The sequence below is a fragment of the Panthera pardus genome, unplaced genomic scaffold (assembly GCF_024362965.1).
Source record: "Panthera pardus isolate Hobbes unplaced genomic scaffold, ASM2436296v1 HiC_scaffold_5, whole genome shotgun sequence".
Classification (NCBI taxonomy): Eukaryota; Metazoa; Chordata; class Mammalia; order Carnivora; family Felidae; genus Panthera; species Panthera pardus.
In genome coordinates this window covers 6,526,231-6,545,998 of record NW_026526980.1, presented here as the reverse complement: position 1 = coordinate 6,545,998, position 19,768 = coordinate 6,526,231, and the positions used below count along the sequence as shown (strand labels likewise).

The 19,768-nt window shown below is 45.9% G+C and overlaps 1 protein-coding gene and 1 pseudogene across 3 annotated transcripts in view; one reads left to right on the top strand and one right to left on the bottom strand.

Moving 5' to 3' along the window:
* Positions 1–19,768, bottom strand: part of SHISA9 (shisa family member 9) — a 416,491-nt gene that overhangs the window by 224,953 nt on the left and 171,770 nt on the right. The window lies entirely within an intron of this gene.
* On the top strand, positions 9,415–17,584 carry LOC109278351 (60S ribosomal protein L35a-like; annotated as a pseudogene).

Below are 19,768 nucleotides of genomic sequence, written 5' to 3'. Positions count from 1 at the left end.
AATTGTTTCAAAGACAGAGAAAGTGGAAGAGGCTGGTGGTGCAGGCACACCAAGTGGGGCAGCTCCATTCGTGACTGGCTTACAAAGTTGCACCCACACAAGATTCCTGAAGAAATGGTTATGCTGATAATGCAAAGGGAAGTGGGGTGGGGAGGGGAAGGGGGAAAGAGAAGGAAGGAAGGAAGGAAGGAAGGAAGGAAGGAAGGAAGGAAGGAAGGAAGGAAGGAAAGAAGGAAGGAAGGAAAGAAAAAGAGAGAGGGGGAAGCTTGGGAGCGGGGAGATGAAGGTTGAGAAGGAAGGGAAAGGAAGAGAGGAGACAGACAGGGAGATGAAGGGAGGAAGGAACAAAACCAAAAAAGGAGGGAGGGAGAGAGGAAACTAGAAAGGAAAGGAAGGAAAGGAGGAAAGAATGAAGGAAAGAGGGAGGGAGAGAAGGAGAAAGGAAGGGAAAGGGAAAGGGAAAGGGAAAGGGAAAGGGAAAGGGAAGGGAAGGGAAGGGAAGGGAAGGGAAGGGAAGGAAGCAGGAAGGGGGGAGGAAGGGAGGAGGTTGATGGAGGGAACAAAGTTAAGGAAGAGAAACAAAATAAGGAAGAAAACAAATTACTAATAACATCCAAACCTATCACAAGAAAATGAAGTCAGGAGAGGAGAATTTCTGAGGTCACTCTGGAAGGAAACATTACTTTCACAATGATGACTCTAGTCTTCTAATTCAAACTCAGTGCATTTGTTTGAGAACAGAAGTTCCATTAGCTCCATCCACCCCACCCCCACTCCCCTTACACTGCAATGCAGCAAGGTACCCTAATTAAAGCTCCCAGCCTGAGGGGCACCTGGGTGGCTCATTTGGTTAAGCGACCGACTCTTGATTTCAGCTCAGGTCATTATCCCAGAGTCGTGGGATTAAGTCCCGTATTGGGGCTCCACACTGAGTGTGGAGCCTGCTAAAGATTCTGTCTCTCCCTCTCTCTCTGCCCTTCTCCCCTGCTCATGCTCTCTCTCCAAAATAATATATATTAAAAAAAAGCTCCTAGCCCAAGGTGCCAATGAACCAAAGGTGAAGGTAGGTGTAATAGAATTAAAAACTTCAGATAGACGATCAGACACTCCAGCCATCTCATGAGGCACTAATCCTGCAAAAAGATATTGCCAAATAGGGAATCCTCATGACCTGCTCCCATGAATGGGGGAAAATGATTCATAATTACAACAGCAATTGTTTGCAGGGAAATAAGAGCTGATGTGTCTGGAAATCCCTTGTCCTCCTAAATGGCTCAAATGCTCCCTTTGTGAGGCGTCCATATTCCTGAATCACTGAAAAACTAAAATCCCTCTTCAAAGATCACCCAAGAGAGAACTTGAATAAGACCTGGAGGGATGGTTAGTGGAGTCCAAGGTCTGGAGGCTACCATATTTGTTCATTCAACGTATACTTCTCTGAGGGCCTCCTCTACACAAGTACTGGCCTAGGAGATGGATATACAGAAGTGAAGATGTGGGGCCGTGTTCTCAAAAGGTAGATTACTCTGATTATAATCATGTGATAAGGGAGGGATGTGAGGGAGGGATGATGAGAACCTAACCCACCTCTCCCAGCACAGCAGAGTAGACAACAGTTCCTGGACCAGAGGTTCTCAACTTTAACTGGCATATGGATTACCAGGGGATCTTGTTCAAGTGCGGGTTCTGATTCAGCAGCTCTGGGATGGGGTCTCAGATTATGCATGTCAGATGGGCCCAGCTGATGCTTATGCTGCTGTTTGCAGAGAGAAGGTTCTGGAACAGGGCCACTCAAAACACGGTCCATGAAATAGCAGCATCACAGCCATTTATGAGTATGCATAAATGCAAACTCTCAGGCTTTACTACAGACCAACTAAATCAGAATCTCTGACGATAAAGCCCAGAAAGCTGTGCTCTATCAAATTCTCCAGGTGATTTTTATACATGCTAACATGAGAAGCAGCACCCTTGTGCATGTACATAAACTGAGTCCTAAAGAAAGAGGTAAGACTGCCAGGTTAAGAACTCCACCCAACAGCATCTAGCATGCCTCCAAGTGCAGTTCCAACAAATATTTCTCATTCACTTGGCTAGTTACAAAAGACAGACATCCTTGCGAAAGCAAAACTCTACCTGATTTCCCACAAACTGAGACAGGCTTGAAAACTCCTGGATGGGAAAGGATACATCCTGCTGATGTTGCCACAAAGACGGCAAGTGTGTGCCATGTGTGGCCCCATATGCTCATTCTGTTCCTGTGACAGACATCATTAATCAATCCCTGTTCTCTTTCTTGCTTAACCCAGCCCTTGTCTCAGAAACCTCAGAGTTTCAGCAAAGTTATGTAAGTTGTCTGCGGTCAAGCAGCTGCTAATAAAGAGTTCGAATTCAAGCCCAGGTCTTTCTGGCTTGAAACACGGGTCTTTTGCTTGCACAGTCTAATACACAGAGGCATCGCTGATACGGTTGATTAAAAAAAAAAACAAGACCACAGAATCGCAAGGGCTTCAGGACAGTTATTTCCAGGTAGCTCTAACCCTTAAAAGAGCCTGTGGATTCTCTTAAAGGGCCTATCTTAGCCCAGAATCTCGGAGTGTCAGAGGGCCTGGGATGCAGATTTCAGCTTCTGATGGATCACAAAGGACCTGATCGTGGCCTGGAATATTTACCCCAGGAACACAAAATCCTGAAGAAACAAACCCAAAGGAACGATCATTGCTTTAAATACTCATTCTTCAGCCTGGTTTATTTCTCTCAACCCAAGGGACACGTGGCAATGTCTGGGCACATTTTGGGTTATTACAACCAAAAGAGGGAGAGGATGCTCCTCAATCTAGTGGGGAGAGGCCAGGGATGCCGCTAAACATCCCCAAATGCATGGGACTTCCCTCTCCGCCCAGGGAGTTACCAGCCCAAAATGTCACTAACGCCAAAAGCAAGAAACTCTGCATCACCGGCACTGGTGGTTAGAAGCAGTCAAGATAAGCAGTCACGCGTTCCCTAAATTTGGGACTAATGATAATGAAGATCGTGATAAACAGCGGCATCAGCAGTAAACCTCTACTGGATGGCAGACGTTCGCCTAAATGCGTACACACTTCTCACTGTTCTGGTCCTCATCCAACCACCCTTTGAGGCAGGGACTGTTACTAACCCCATTTTACTAATAAGGAAACTGAGGCTCCCAAAGTCACCCAGCTGGTAAGCATCAGAGCTGCTGTTCCACCACTGCCTGGCCCTAAATAAGGATTCTTGACTACTCTGGTGAACTGAAAATCAAGAGAGGATTTCTGTTCTGGCTTCTAGGTTCATTTCTTTAGGAAAGAGAACGCAAGACAGCAGTGTTTGCCCTTCTCTGGGTTTTTGTGGAAGGAAGCTATCAGCACTAAAGACTGAGCAGTGACTAGTGTTTGTAGTGGAAGGGAACAAATGGCAAATCTCTGAGTCTGAGATCAGGTTCTCTCCCCGCCGTAGGGGCTAAGGAGGAAGACTGGTGTACTGGAAGGAACATTATGTCAGGAAGCAAGACACACAGATTTGGGGGCCAGCTGTGACACGAATATGTTGTGGGACTTTGGGCGAGTTACTGAAACTCTCAAGCCTGATTTTTCCTTTCTGGTATTTTCCATTTTAACTCTTTCCATGATTGTGTAGATCAGGAGTTGACAAACTGTGGCACGCAGCCCAAATGTGGCTGTCCCTTGTTTTTGTCAATAAAGTTTTATGGGGACGTGGCCACACCCATCTTTTACATACTGTCTATGGCTGTATTTGTGCTACCAGGAAAGAGCTGGGTAGTTGCAAGAAAGATTGTATGATCCACAAAGCCTTAAATATTTATTGTCTAGTCTTTTACAGAAAAAGTTTGTTGACCCTTAGTGTAGAAGTCTCTTTATAGACTTTCTTTCCAAATCTGTGCAATAGGAAAATAAAAATAAGCCTCTGATACAAACTACACTGAACTGAATTATCATGATATTCTGATGAAATCACCTATGTAAAAGTACTTTCAAAAAGTACTAAAAAAATGTGAGCCATACTATTATTATTTATATATTTATTATGTGGTATATAATCATTTATAAATTATGTAACAATTATATTTAAAATTATGTAAAATATGTATTATATGTTTGTTATATATCAGTATTAGTATTAGATGATGGGATATGATAAAGGAGAAATGATACAGGAGAAATATGATGCAGAAATTCATATGGAGCCTGTTTGGGATTCTCTCTCTCTCTCTCTCTCTCTCTCTCTCTCTCTCCCTGGGCCTCCCTGCTTGCATGCTCACTCACTCTCTCTCAAAATAAATAAACAAACTTAAAATAAAAAAGCCAAAAGGCATGGAATTGGGAATCAAGCACACCTGAGTATGAATCCAAGCCCACCCAATTATTATTCTTGTGATTTAAAGTAGTTATTAAATTCCTTGAGAGTCAGTTTTCTAACCTGAGGGTAATATTAAACTGGGGAAGAGAAATTATGCATAATGGGATAATTACACTTAATTCCTAAAGTTGCTGGGAGGGTGAAATAAGATATATTCAATCATGTATGCATGTGCCCACTGAACATGCCGTACGGATGCTCCACTTTGTACCCGGGACTGTGCCAATCACCAGATGTACAGCTGTGCTCAGACAGCCATGGTCCCTGCACCCTGGCACCCACAGTCTAGTTGGGATACAGACCTTGAGCCTGAAGTACCAGCACACCGAAGTTCACTAAAGACTCTGAAGGCCATTCAAACGAAGCAGTGACATTAGTGTGACTGCCACGAAGAACTGAGAATTTTTCAAAGGTACAAGAAATGATCTGGGTTCCCAGTTGTGAGATGCCTTTGAGGAGTGGTGGGGGATTCACAAGGCCAGAAGATCTGAACTCAGGCAAGGGAGAAGGGAAACAGAGCACTGTCTAGGCCTGAGCAAAGGATAGGACATGGGGTAAGAGACAGAAAAGGGAGAGAAAGAGAATGTGAAAAAGGCAGGCTCAGAGGTCAGATTTTCCTCTACAGAGCATCATGGCACCAGGGGCGAGGCGGCGGGGGGGGTGGTCATCACACACCCACCAGGGATGCCTCCTTCCCTTGTAGAAAGTGGCCCCCCCTAGGCTCCTCCAAAGAAGCCCATACAGCTGCAAACACCCAGCAGAGCACAACCACACTCATGAACGTGGTGGCAGAGGACATAGGCATGTTTTACTAAACTGGTTCCCTTTTCTTCCTGAGAAACTGGCCACACCGTATTTACCAGTCTCCCTCGTAACAAGGTACAGCCAAACAATAGTTCTGGATAATGCAACCTAAGTAGAAGTTATGTTGGCCCCTCAAGGTCTATTTAGTAAAAGCCTCTTGTCCCCCGTCTTACACTGTCCCCTGGTCTGCTAGGAGCCCACTGGAGGACTTCAGGGCCCTAAGAAAACGGCAGAGCCAGCAGAACGTAGGGTCCTGAGGCCCTGAATGATTGCGTGTAGCAGCGCTCACTGGCATGGGAACAAGAAGTGAACACAGGTCATATTCATGCACTGGGTGTTTGAAGTTTCTGGTTTTCCTTCGTAGACCTAATTAATACATACGAGTCTTTTGGGGCACCTGGGTGACTCAGTCGGTTAAGTGGCCAACTTTGGCTCAGATCATGATCTCAGTTTGTGAGTTGGAGCTCCACGTAGGGCTCTGTGGTGACAGCTGGGAGCCTGGAGCCTGCTTCGGATGCTGTGTCTCCCTCTGTCTGCCCCTCCCCCATTCACACTCCGTCTCTCTCTCTCTCTCTCTCTCAAAAATAAATAAATGTTAAAATTTTTTATTTTAGTTTTTTTTTTTTAATGTTTATTTATTTTTGAGACACAGAGAGACAGAGCATGAATGGGGGAGGGTCAGAGAGAGAGGGAGACACAGAATCTGAAGCAGGCTCCAGGCTCTGAGCTGCCAGCACAGAGCCTGATGCGGGGCTCGAACCCACGAACCGTGAGATCATGACCTGAGCCAAAGTCGGATGCCCAACCGACTGAGCCACCCAGGTGCCCCTAAATGTTAAAATTTTTTTAAAAAATATATACAAATATTTTATTTTCCCTTTATACACCTACTGCCACTAGAACAGAAGCTTCATGAAGACAAGAACCCTGTCTTCTCATTTGCTCCTCTGTCTAAAACAGTCCGACAAACAAGATGCTCAGAAACACATTTGTAGACACAACTATTGGTAGGTTGAGGACGAGATGAATGTCAATCAGTGACCGAGGGTCACTGGGAAGAGATAAAAGCTGACACATGGGGCGCCTGGGTGTCTCAGTCGGTTAAGCATCTGACATCAGCTCAGGTCATGATCTCACAGTCCATGAATTCGAGCCCTGCGTTGGGCTCTGTGCAGACAGCTCGGAGCCTGGAGCCTGCTTCGGATTCTGTGTCCGCTCTCTCTCTGCCCCTCCCCTGCTCATGCTCTGTCTCTATCTTAAAAATAAATAAAAACATTAAAAAAAAAAAAAAGCTGACACACAACACGGCTCTTCTGTGAACAGTAAAGTTCTGTGAAGATATTTGCTTTTTCCGTCACTGCAGAAGTGGGTTTGTGGCCACACAGGCACAGAGTAGGCATACAGGCATGGACACAGTGAGTTCTTACAGCACTGTGGTGTAGACACAAGTACACAGCCATGGTACAGCTCAATTCCTAGAGCACGATGGGAACCGGAAATGATTACATACTAAACGGAAGAGTGACTTCTTGCTGTCCACGTGGGGCCCATGTCTGTCTCCCGGTGGGTCACAAGCAAAGCTCACAGATTCATACACTGAGCTTAGGCTCTGGGCCCAGATAATGTGGGAATGAATGAGAATGCTAACACACCACTATCAAGTTCTTTGTAGCCACCTGGCACTGTGATAAGAGTGTTATATATGTCCCATGGTGCTGAATTTGCTTCTCGACCCTACATGGTAGGTGTTACTGCTATTTTCATTTTACGAATTCAGCATATCCAGCTTTAGAGAGGTGAAGGAGAGGTCTCAGAGCTACCCAGCCAGAGGGGCTTCCCAGATGCTGATCTGAGGCACATGCCTTCACCCCTCCACTAGTCTGTCTTCATCTGTAAAATGGGAGCAATAATGCACACCTAACAAGTCTGTTCAGGGGATAAAAGTATATCAGACAAGGCATGTAGAATTCCCTGCCGATCACCTGGCACTGAGAAGGAGCTGGGAAATATGCCACCTTCTTCCCCTTCTCTTCCCTTCATTCGCCCAGGAGAGACATTATGTCCTAGGCAAGGGTCTGAGCTCCCAACACCAGCAGCAAGCAGAGGCTGTGTCCCCAAATGACTCTGCCACCAGGGCCAGGCAGTGTGCATCAAACCCTTCATAGTATTTAAACTCCGTCTGGGCACCTAATTATCTTAATGATGCAGAATTCAAAATAGCACAGTCTGTGAGCACCCCAGGAAAGGTCCTGATCGCAGACATGGGCCTATTAAACCAGAGAAAAGAGTCTAATAAAAGAATGTAACAATTGGAGTACTTAGAAGGGGAAAGGCTGACAGGTCACCATGGGAAGCTGGGCCCTCCCTGAGATTCCCTCCTCCGGTCTGAGATTCTTGGAATAGGTCCACCTCCTGGCTTGGGTCTCCACGCTTCAGGGGCCATGACTCTTTTTCGTGACTATGTGACTTCATTCTCACAATCGTGTGAGCTAGACATGGCTAAGCCTGTTTCACAGACAAGAGGACTGAGCCCTAGAGAAAGGTGGGTCTTCTGGAATAAAATTCCTAAGCTCACCCTGCAGCCTGGTGTCCTGGGGAACCAGTCACATAGACAGCTTGAGTTCGTGACTTGCAAGAGAGCCAAAGAGAAACCCTTCAAGAGTTGGCCTGTGGAGTCTTTTCTTCGATCCTTTCTTTCCCCTTCGTCTCTTCCTTCTTCCTCCTTCCCTTCCTACTTAAATTCCTTTTATTTTCTCCCTCCATGCTCTGCCTTTGTTTTCTTTCCTCTTTCCTTCCCTCCTTACTTTGATTGTCTCCCTCTCTCCTTCCCTCCTTCCTTTCCCTCAATTTCTCTCTACATCCCTCCTTTCCTCCCTCCCTCATGCACCCTCAGGCTCTCACAGTATTGACCTACTCTTTGCCTGGCCTTATGCAACACATTGGGAACACTCAGATCCATTAGACATATATGTCTTCTCAAGGAATTCACATTCAGGTGGGGTAGGGGGACAGAGAGCAAAACAGACCCCACAGTAGTGAGGTTAAGTATTACGATAGGGAAAAGAAAGTTGGCTGTGAGTGTGGATGAGGGCCCCAGGGAAGGCTTTCACTTCCAGGCAGCCTCTTCATCACTGTCTAAACTTCCGTCCAAGCTCAAGATGTCACCATCCACCCACATCGGGCTGCGAACACTTTGTCAGCCTCTGCCAATCACGGAGTTCTCAACCTGTGCCATAAGACACCTAAGGACTTGCCACTAGCTAGGATATGTCATTGAATTGGACCCTTCCTCACTTCCTGTCAATTTCGAAGAGGGCCCACCATTGCTGTAGTAGCCAAAGAAGGTAGTCTATTGCCTACCTATTCTTAACAAAAAAATTTTTTTAATGTTTTATTTAATTTTGAGAGAGAGAGAGAGAGAGAGAGAGAAGAGTGCGAGCAGGGGAAAGGCAGAGAGAGAGGGAGACACGGAATCTAAAGCAGGCTCCAGGCTCTGAGCTGACGTCACAGAGCCCAACGCGGGGCTCAAACTCATGATCCGTGAGATCATGACCCGAGCCGAAGTCAACGCTTAACCGACTGAGCCACCCAGGCACCCCGACTGCCTACCCATTCTTTATGCCAGGTAAGGATCAACAAGACTGGTAATATTAGTTATGAACCAGCGGACGTCCAACACTAACCTCAGAGCTGATCAGTGCTCAGGGCTGAGGACAGATTAATGAACAATAAACACATAAATATTTCTTTTGTTCCAGGTAATACTGAGAAATAATTGGCATGCACCACTGTGTAAGTGTCAGGCATATAGCATAGTGGTTTGATTTACGTAGACTGTGAAATGATCACAATAGGTTCAGATACCATCCATCATCTCATACAGATACAGTAAAAAGAAAGGAAAAATTTCTTCTTGTGATGAGAATTCTTAAGATCCACTCTCTTAACTTTCCTATATGTCATATCCAGCACTAACTACAGTCACCATGTTGTACATTACATCCCCAGAACTTAAAACTAGAAGTTTGTAGCTTTTGGCCACTTTCACCAATTCACCCTCCCCTCACCCTCTGCCTCTGGTAACCACAAATCTGATCTCCTGAAGAAAGAATCAGTGACCTGGAGGACAGAACATTAGAAATTACCCAGCTCTTTCTGCCACCTTGGAACCTGGGGAGGCCTGCTGGGAACAGGACTCCTAAAACAACAGATATGTCTAGAAAGCTGTGGTCCAAAGTCATTTTTGCAGGTTAAAGTGGGGTCTCTGGAAACAGAGGGAGGGCATGGCTCTTCTTAAAACTGAAGGTGTTTATGCTCGAGATGAAACTAAATTCTATCTAGGCAAGTGATGTGCTCATGTATACAAAGCAAAGAACAACACAGTGACTCCTGGTGGCAAACTGAACAAAACCAGAGGGATCTTGGGAAAAGTAATTCGTGCTCATGGACACAGTGGCATATGGCTCGTGCCAAATTCCAAAACAACCTTCCCGCCAAAGCCATGGGCCACAGAATCCGTGTAATGCTGTACCCCCTCGAGGACTTAAACTTACTGAAAGGTAAATAAATAAAGGTGCAGATTTAAAAAAAAAAAGATGAGGAAGAAATTGTCCAGTGAAAGGAGAAAAAAGAAAAAAGATCAAAAAATACTGAAGAAAACCTAGCAGACATGGGAGACAATGTAAAAAAACAAACAAACAACCCCCCAATATTCACATTATGAGAATTCTAGAAGGAAAAAAGAAAGAGAAAGGGACAAAGTATATTTAGAACAATAATAGCTGAAAAGGCCCTGAACCTAGGAAGAGAAATGGACATCCAAATCCATGAGGCTTGAAGGATCCCAAGTGGGCTGAACTCAATTAGGGCCATACCCGACACATTCTAAGTAAACTGGCAAAAGTCAAAGCAGCAAGAGAAAAGAGAGGGGTTACATACAAGGAAACACCCATGAGACTATTGGCAGGTTGCTCAACATGAATACTTCCTGAGCAGCATTCCTGCCCCGGACTGGGTGGTTCTGGAACCAGCAAGTGACTCATGTGGAGGTATTATTCTTGCATAGATGGATGAGGTAGCATATTTGGAGTCAAGCAGATTTTGGTTCCTAATTGTGAGGTCCTGGATGACAAATCTCAACTTTACGAGGCTCAGCATCTCATTTTTATAATGTGGATAATAATCTATGTCACAGGGCTGCTGATCAAAACAGAGCACAGTGTCTTTCTCCACCATAAAAGGGCAGCACGGCAAATGATACTTATTTCTAAATATTACAACTATAATTCATCCTAATGGCTCTGTGAGATCCCTTCATTTATCAGGCAAAAAGTGGAGACTTAAAGTGAAGCCAACTATCTTAAGATACACCCCTACTAAAAGAGAGATGGGATTTAAGATACAATCCTTCCATCCAGCATATCCCATCGGGGAAGTTGCGGTCAGGAAATCGATGGTGAATTCATATCTCAAGTACGTCCAGATTGTGGTGGACGCCAATGGATTTACAGTTTTATTCACCTGTCTGGAGCTAGGAGAATACAAGGTGTGCCAACCCTTCTTGTCCCAGCATCCCCTGGAAAGTTACCAGGCAAACTGCAAATAGTGTAAGGCTCCAAACGCTTCATGCTCCAACAGATCCAATCTTTCTTGGGCTTGGGGAACTGAAACTATCTCTCTCCCCCTCCCCACCCCTGCTAATAACTTCGGTCATGTGGCCACTGCTCTCTGAAGCCTTTCTTTCCTCTCAGCTTGAGAAAGCTCCAATTTGGTGATTGTTCATTATCCCCCCATTTAGACAATTTTCAGCGCACAGTGGAACCTTTAAACAGTGTGAACAATGTTGTCAATCTTTCTGCATGCTGCCTCTACCAGGCATTAAGAGGTAAATTGACTGCGCAGTGGGGAGGGGAATTAGGAACACAGTTTCCATTAATAGTAATAGGGTAAGCCAAGTGGGCCCTGAAGTTTGGTCATGGAAAGGGGCAGGCATTAGAGACACCTGTATACCAAGGGCTGGACTGAGTCTGAGGCAGGATTCGGTGCTCCCCAATGAGGCCCTTCCTCAACAAGGAGAGAATCCCCAGATGCAGGGTACAAGACAGTGGGTGGAGAGGAAGGGAACGATCTATGGATCACAGAGCACCTGCTGTATGCAAAGCACTTTGATGTTATGTCACGTCATTCTCAGAATAACACCGAGCATCAGGAGCAGTACTCACACACTCTGGATGAGAACATAGAGGTAAAAGCCCGATGACACAGGTCATGAGTGGTGGTGCCAGGATTTGAAATGTGACCTGCCCAGCTCCAAAAGTCCCACTGTTAGTAGCCACTTTACTGGAAGAGGCCCTTGCTTTCTGGATTCTTCCGAATGTCTCTCTTTTGCCCAGACTGGGCTGCCTCCCTTCAGGGCAGTTGGAGAGTTGTCAAGTTCATGATCTCTCGTTATAACACAAAATGAGGCCTTTTTTGCCCATTTTCGCTGGATTCTGTCTCTGCCAGGTGTGCTCACCATTCACCTCATACCTCTGTTGTCACAATGGTACAATCCAGCCACCCTTATTTATGCCTTTCCTGTATGACTCAGAAGGGTCACCTCTCTGCTCCAGGAGTAGCAACAGAGATCTAGCAAACAGGCCACTGATTCCTTATCCCACGTGCATAAGGGGCCCCATCCGTCAACTTCCCACCAAGCACCACTACCAAACAGATCAGATGAGACGCTCAAGATTGACTCTGGTTGCCAGCCATGAGCAGGGCCACACACAGCTCCCAGGTGAACAAGGGCATGTATCCTTTTGAGTAACAAGATCTCCCCTTTCCTGCCCCACTTCTCAAGGGCACAAAACCGAACCGACTACATGCTAACGCGCATTTACTCTCACACCTCTTTGCTTTTTCGATCCCCACACACCCTCCCAAAGGGTTAAAACCCAGACGGGTAGTCTAGCTCCCAAACCCTAGTCCTATCCCATTTGTTTGAATTACAGGACCTTAGGCGAGCTGGCTTCTCCATCTATAAAGCAAGAATGCTAATTTCACCCCCGCAGCATTGTGTGAAGATCCAAAGAGAAAACACCCAGGCAGCACCAAACACAATGCCTGGAAAATGGACAGTCCATCAAAGCTGAACTGAGAAAACACTCAAACATCATAGGGGCATCTGTTTCTCCACCACCACCACCACCACTTGGCTGGTTTCCTATGGGACAGAGGTTTTACAGTTCTGCTCCCTCCAGCATTTAGGAAGGACAGGACTGTCAAGTCAATCTGAGGATAACTGCTTGCCACAGGCAGAAACAGTTGCTGGTGGCCTGGCAAGAAATGGCCACATCTTAAAGGGACAGTGGAAGACCCTTGGAGGAAAATTCCGCAGTGGCCGGTCACCGCCTACAGCGGTACTGTACACGGAGGCCGGACCTCCTTCTCTCAAAACCAGGGTCAGCCCCAGCGGATTTCTTTCTATCTTCTTCTTCAACAACAACAGAAGCACTGAGCCCCTACTATGAGCATGGCACATGCACGCTCCATCGACCACCACTCTGTGCCTTTCTCCAAGGAGCCATATGCTGAAAAGAGGACCGTGACATCTGACATGGATGGAGAGCTTCCAGTGTGCTGGGCACTGTGGTATTTTATGTGGACCATCTCGCTCAGTCCTCAGAGGATCCCATGAAATAGGGCGTTCGCTGTCATCGCTCTACCAAAGAGAAGGATGCCAGATATGCCTGTTATATAGACCCGTCCTCTGCGTGTGTGTGTGTGCACGCACGCACAATTTAGTGATAATGCTCCTTTTAACACTTCTGAACAGAAGTGGACAAAAATGTTAAAAGGATTTCATGTGCTTTAGCAAAGTGCCTGTCACATAGGTATTCAAGACACAGATAAACAGTGTCAACCCCTCCCCTCCCTAACAGCATTATGTGATCAGCCCTGCCCTCTGTACCCTCTTCTTCCAACAAGGCAGTCTTGTCACAGCTCGGGGCACCCTTGACGGTTCTGTTCTCCTCTTCTGCTATTCTCTTCCAGGGCTATTTCTCTCCCAGCATTTTCCTCTCTCATAAATATTTGCAGAAAGTCAGGCTGCTCTGTCTCATTGTGTTTTCACGCCTTGTTTTGCCACCTTCTTACCAGAGCTGATTTGACATAAATATTTATGTGTAAAAATATGTTCTCCAGTCCTCGGGGTTCTCCGCCCTATATACCACCGCGGGGAAATCAGGGCACGGCTAACACAACAACGCCCTGTAGCCTGGAGCAGGCCCAGGCCACCAACTCTATCCTGGGTCGTGGGGAGGAGATGTTTGATGTGTGACCCTTCTGTGAACAGGTCCCCTGGTCACGTGACCCCAGGTAATAGGTCAAAGGGCTCCAAAGCTCTGGAGTGGAATTTATCAGCTCTCACTGCTTTACTATAGTGGGAGCTCCCTCAGCAGTGGGAGTAACTCTGCAACCCAACTCATGTGGCCAAAGCTAAGAAATACTGTAGACATATCTAGATATATCTAGTTACAACCTTCCTTCCTTTGATTCGTCCTCAGGGCTGCACTACCTGTCCCCTCCTGTAGCCAACTACCATCATCCCATTTTTACGGCCATGCCAGCTGCCATCACCCATTCCCACCGGACGTCTAGGAGGACACTGTCTTCAGATCACATTCTCATCTGCCTTGGAGTGCACTCGGCTCTTTCTGAGGTCGCCCATCATCCTTCTTCCAAAAAATGTACCTCCAAACTACTGACTGCACATGGGTTTGCACAGTAGCTTAGATCTCATGCAATCTGTAATAGCGACAGCAGCAACAACAAAATATCAGCCCCCTTTTAATAGTCAGTACCTACCCGATAGAAGCAGGTGGCCAAGAACTCAGTGTTTGCCTGAACTAAGCCTAAGCCCCACACTATAGTCGTCTAGGGCTCTGGTCGGGGGAAAGCTGATTTGGGTGTAGCCCAGTTCACCCCAGACCCCACTAGGTCACTTCTCCTAAAGGTAACAACACAAGGAGAGACTTCTGTCCACACCTTTCGGGAGACTGTGAAGAGAGGCAGCTTAATAAGAATTAATTTAATTAGTTGTAATTAATGATGATTATTAATAACCCACTGATAATTGTTACTTGATTATGTAACTATTTAATAATAGGAAACATAATAATTATTATTAATGGCCAATAAACGTGCCTGCTACATCAGTAAGTGGATATAGGATATAAACAATCTGTTAGTAGAAAACGCCTCTCGGACCGGGTCAGAAAATAGAAACCTAACCCTTATTCGTATGCCACGACAAAATGGCATGGTGAATTATTAACAAGTGTACTGTCATCAGAATCAGAAAACCTGGGTTCGAAAATCAATGGTGCCAGTGGAGGCCAGGTGACCTTGGGCAAGGCCGCTCTTCTCTGAAAGCTTCTGGTTTCCCAGCTGCAAATGGGGAACCCGCCATCCCCAAGGGAGGCCCACATGTGGTAAGAAATGGGCAAACAGTGCTGGACACTTCGGAACACTGAGGTCTTGCTGTCCCAAGTGTGGGTGGCAGAGCAGCAGGCCGTGAAGACACAGCTGAGGGAAGCTGGACTCTGTTCTGGAAAGCTGCGGCTAGAACCTGGTATTCTCGCTTACCGGCTGTTCGGCCCTGGGAAGTCACTGAATTTCTCCCTCTCTCAATGTCCTTATCTGTAAACTACGGACGGTACTGGTACGTCTGTCGTATCTGCCTCATAGAGTCGCTATGAGGATTAGAGATAACATAAAACCTGTCAGAAATGATAAAGTTACTACAACTGCAGATACGGCCGAGATTAGGAAAATGAGAGAATGTTATTTAAAATTTTCACCCTAAAATAGAAATCTCGTTGAAATGGCCACGTTTTCAAGCAAAACATACATTGCCCAACTGGCCCGAGAGAAAGTAGAAAACCATAGTAGACCAAAAGCCATATAAAAATTCAAGTCATTTCTGGGGTGCCGGGGTGGCTCAGCCAGTTGAGCAGCTAACTTCAGCTCAGGTCATGATCTCACGAGTTCGAGCCCCACATCGGGCTCCGTGCTGACTGTTCAGAGCCTGCTTTGGATCCTCTGTGCCAGACCCCTCTCTCTACACACCCCCCCCACCTCCCCACCCCCCCTCTAAAAAATAAACATTAAAAAAATTTTTTTAAACCAAAGTCATTGCTGTTGTACTTTCTTTCAATGTTTCTGTAAGTTGAACATGTTTCAAATTTTCAAAATAAAAGCCAGTGTTAAAAAAAAAATACACTCCCACAAAAGCAAATATCCCAATTACTTTTATAGCCAAAGTGTAGCAGACCTTTGAGAAACAGAGAATTCCCGGTTTAGTCAGACTGTTCTAGAACATAGGAAAGAGGTAAGTTACCCCAATCATTTTATGACACAAGTATATAATATCAGTACCAAGACTGGACAAAGACCATAAGGATTGAATCCAACCCAGTCTGCCTTCCTCAACAAAGGCCACACAAGAAAACCAGTCTCCATTATACACATGGATGCAAAACAAAATCCTCCCCCACCAAAAAAACAAAAAACAAAAAAACCCCAGCTGAATGAATGCCCCTTAAGGCCTGGAACCTGCTCCCTAATTAGCCCTGATTAGTAAGATGTCATGACTTACCAGATAAGAAGGACTTATTATTACTATTAATTATTATCTTAGAAACAGTAATTTTGTTTCCATCCCTCTAGCCCCTCCAACTTCTTCAAATTGTTTTAACAAAGGAAACCATGGAAATACAGAACTAAAAGCTGAGCAACCTTGGGAAAAGAATGTGGCTCTTACAAGTGTCGATGGAAAAGTCAAATAGTACAAAATAAACAACACCAACAGAAGTGAAAGAAACCCACAGGCCACAGAGACATACACCCAGAGCTTACCAATTACACTGGAATCGGGATTTGCTGGAATAAAGAGGGCTAACAGGAAGAGGCATGTGGGAGTGAATATCCACATTTGTCTCAAATGTTTTCACAATAACGAATTAAAAGATTCCACTTCAAAGGGATTGATAACAAATGAAGGAAAAGAACTGAATGTACTAGTTAAAAATATATAGGTGATGGGGTGCCTGGGTGGCTCAGTCGGTTGAACGACCAACTTCGGCTCAGGTCATGATCACACGGTCTGTGAGTTCGAGCCCCGCGTCAGGCTCTGTGCTGACAGCTCGGAGCCTGGAGCCTGCTTCGAATTCTGTGTCTCCCTCTCTCTCTGCCCCTCCCCCACTCGTGCTCTGTCTCTCTCTGTCTCAGAAATAAATAAACATTAAAAAAAATTTTTTAAATATATAGATGATCAAATGAAGAACTTTAAAAATTAAAAAATTAAGAATTAAAAAAAAAAATTAAAAAACCAAAAATGAAACCAACAAAAACCCCCCAAAATTAGGCAAGTAGCAGGAAGGGAGCGAAAACTGAGGCCAAAAAAACTAGATCAGTGATTCCCAACCTCGGGTGTATTCATTAGAATACGTGGGGCTAGGGGTGCCTGGGTGGCTCAGTCGGTTGAGCGTCTGACTTCGGCTCAGGTCACGATCTCACGGTCCGTGAGTTCGAGCCCCGCGTCGGGCTCTGGGCTGACGGTTCAGAGCCTGGAGCCTGCTTCGGATTCTGTGTCTCCCTCTCTCTCTGCCCTTCCCCCGTTCATGCTCTGTCTCTCTCTGTCTCAAAAATAAATAAACATTAAAAAAAAATTTTTTTTTAATAAAAAAAAAAAAAAAGAATACGTGGGGCTAGTCTTAAAAATCCTGATACCTAAGCCACATGCCAGAGCAAATAAATCCAAATCTCAGGCGGGAGCCAGACAGCAGAATTTGTTAAAGCTCCGTACAGGATTCCTATATGTGTCTATTGCTGGGAAGCACCAATCTAGAGGAAAAGACACAAGGGGGAGGGTAAAGAAAATTGCAAGGACACGTAAGGAATAAAAGCATCGCCAAAAAATGAAGACAGAATTGATAATAAGCATGCAAGGTACGCAGGAAAAGAAAAAAGACTCTCAGGCTGGGTCTAAATCAAAATCCGGTCTTCATTTGCATATCATAAGAAATCGCACGATGCCTTGTTTAAAACGAGCACTGGATTCAAAGTCAGAAAACCTAGGTTCTAAGATCAACGATGTCATCTGAGGCTGCGTGACCTCAGGCAGGGCCCTTCTTCTCAGCGGGCTCTCTCCGGGGCAGGTTCAAATAGTGTTAGGAACCTCAGAATCCTAAGGCTTTGTGCCTCTGCAGACCAGCGACACCAGCAGCCTCCGGGGGCTCATAAGAAATGCAAAATCTCCGAGTCCGCCCCAGAGCCACCGAATCGGAGTCTGCATTTTAACAAGATCCCACAGGTGATCCGCGTGCACCTCAATGTTTGAGAAGCACCGCCCCAGACGGCTCTCTGACCTTCCCTAGAGACTTGGCAAGACAAGAATTATTGCCTGTTCTTGCTGTCTCATGCCTCTGTGTGTGGCGCCCTCTCCTGAAACGCCCTCCCACATCCTTGTCTAGCTGCCTCCTCCTTGATCTCTGGGACACAGCTTCCATGAACTCCAGGAAGTATTCCTGGAAACACCCACGCACCACCTTGCCAAGGGGTTACCTGTCCTTTCTGGGCTCCTCTCTATTGAACCCTCACCTGCTGCGCTGTGGAACTGCTGGCTTCTGTGTCCTCTCCCAGCACTGTACGGTAAACTTTTTAAGGGCATTTCAATAAGCACCTGCAATGCGCAGAAAACGTTCTTGCGTAAGCGGAATTCGGCACAGAAATTAGTTAGTTTCCGGCGGCTGCTGTTAACGAATGACCACACACTTGGTGGCTTCACAGAAATTCATTCTCTCACAGGGTTTAAACACAAACAAACAGCAACAGCGTCAAACCTTCCCAGGATCACAACTAGACTAGCACTGGACAAATACATGTGTCCATCTCCCAAGGGCTTGTCCTGAACATACACAAAAGCCCTAACCTATATTAAGTGCAATGTGTTTACGGCACACACACTTTGTGTAGGTAGTTGTGTTAGGCATTACACATCCAGGATGCCTCCTTTCTCCAACAACCATGAAGGTGGATATTCCTGTCACCAGTTTTCAGGTAGGGAAACTGAAATTCAGTTCAGGTGAGAAATGTGTCCAAAATCTCACAGGTGGCAGCCAGCATCAGAGCCAGGATTTGAACCCGGGGCTATGTGGCTCCATGCACACACTCAGCAAATATTTACTGAGTGCCTACCGCATGCCAGGAATGACTGTGTTTAAGACGCACACTTTCCCAGGCTTCTCTAGGCACAGCCCCACAGAGGTGAGTGTCTAGCTCCAAAGCCAGCACTCTGCTCACTGGTCCACACCGCCCGGCTGTCAACCACCATCTCGCCTCCATCTTCTCAAAGCAAGTCTTTTATCTGGGGCTTCAGCTCCTTCCTGATACCTTCAGCAGCGTCACTGTGCCATACCATGAGCCATGTTACTCTGACAAGCTCTGTCAAAGGCAAGGACCCATAGCGCCAAGAACACCTTGGGAAGTTCCTGTGAATGAGAACGTGAAAACCGGATATCTTCGTGTTGTCCCAGACATACTCCTGACGTTGCATTGCAAGTAGACACCACCACTGATCCTTTGCCAACCTAACAAGAGTTTGTGGTGTGCCCCAGAGACCAGCTGACATGCATGTTTCAGTGAGAGGTGGGTACAAAATAAAGTCAGATGGACCAGTAAGGTACACTACCGGGTCCAAAGAACCTACAGTCCATTGGAACAGGCCACCGATGGACAATGCTACAGATACACCCCCATCTATAAGAGTAGAGAATCAAAGCAAACATTTGCCTTGGAGGTCCGAGAGTTATCCATGCAGGGAGTGCTATTTGAAATAGGCCAAAGAGGCTGCTTAAACTTCTACAAGGAGAGATGATGTGAGAGAGTCAGCAGTCAAAGGAGAAAGTCTTCCTGAGGAAGACATTCAGATGATTTTGTTTCTTTTTTTTTTTTTTTAATTTTTTTTTTAACGTTTATTTATTTTTGAGACAGAGAGAGACAGAGCATGAATGGGGGAGGGTCAGAGAGAGAGGGAGACACAGAATTGAAACAGGCTCCGGGCTCTGAGCTGTCAGCACAGGGGCCCGATGCGGGGCTCGAACTCACGGACCGCGAGATCGTGACCTGAGCCGAAGTCTGGCGCTCAACCGACTGAGCCACCCAGGCGCCCCCAGATGATTTTGTTTCTAAGAACATCACCCCTGGAAGGAACGGCAGTATTGCTAGTGTGGGGTTTACAAGTCCAAGTGCCTACAAGCAGGCAGACTGGTCAGCTGGTGCGAACCAATACGACAGATGTGCCAGTTGTTCATAGCCAAATGGAGTCTGATGGGGCCGTTACAAAGTTTTATTACGGAGCATATGGGTTATTAGATATTTTGAGTATCACCCCTGTTACTTGATGAGGCAAGAATAATGAGTGGGTAATGCAGAATAAGTGTAAAGTAGGTACAGCCAGCCAGACAGATGAATAAGTAAGTAGATACGTAAATGATGATGACGACGATGATGATAGAAAAGAAGG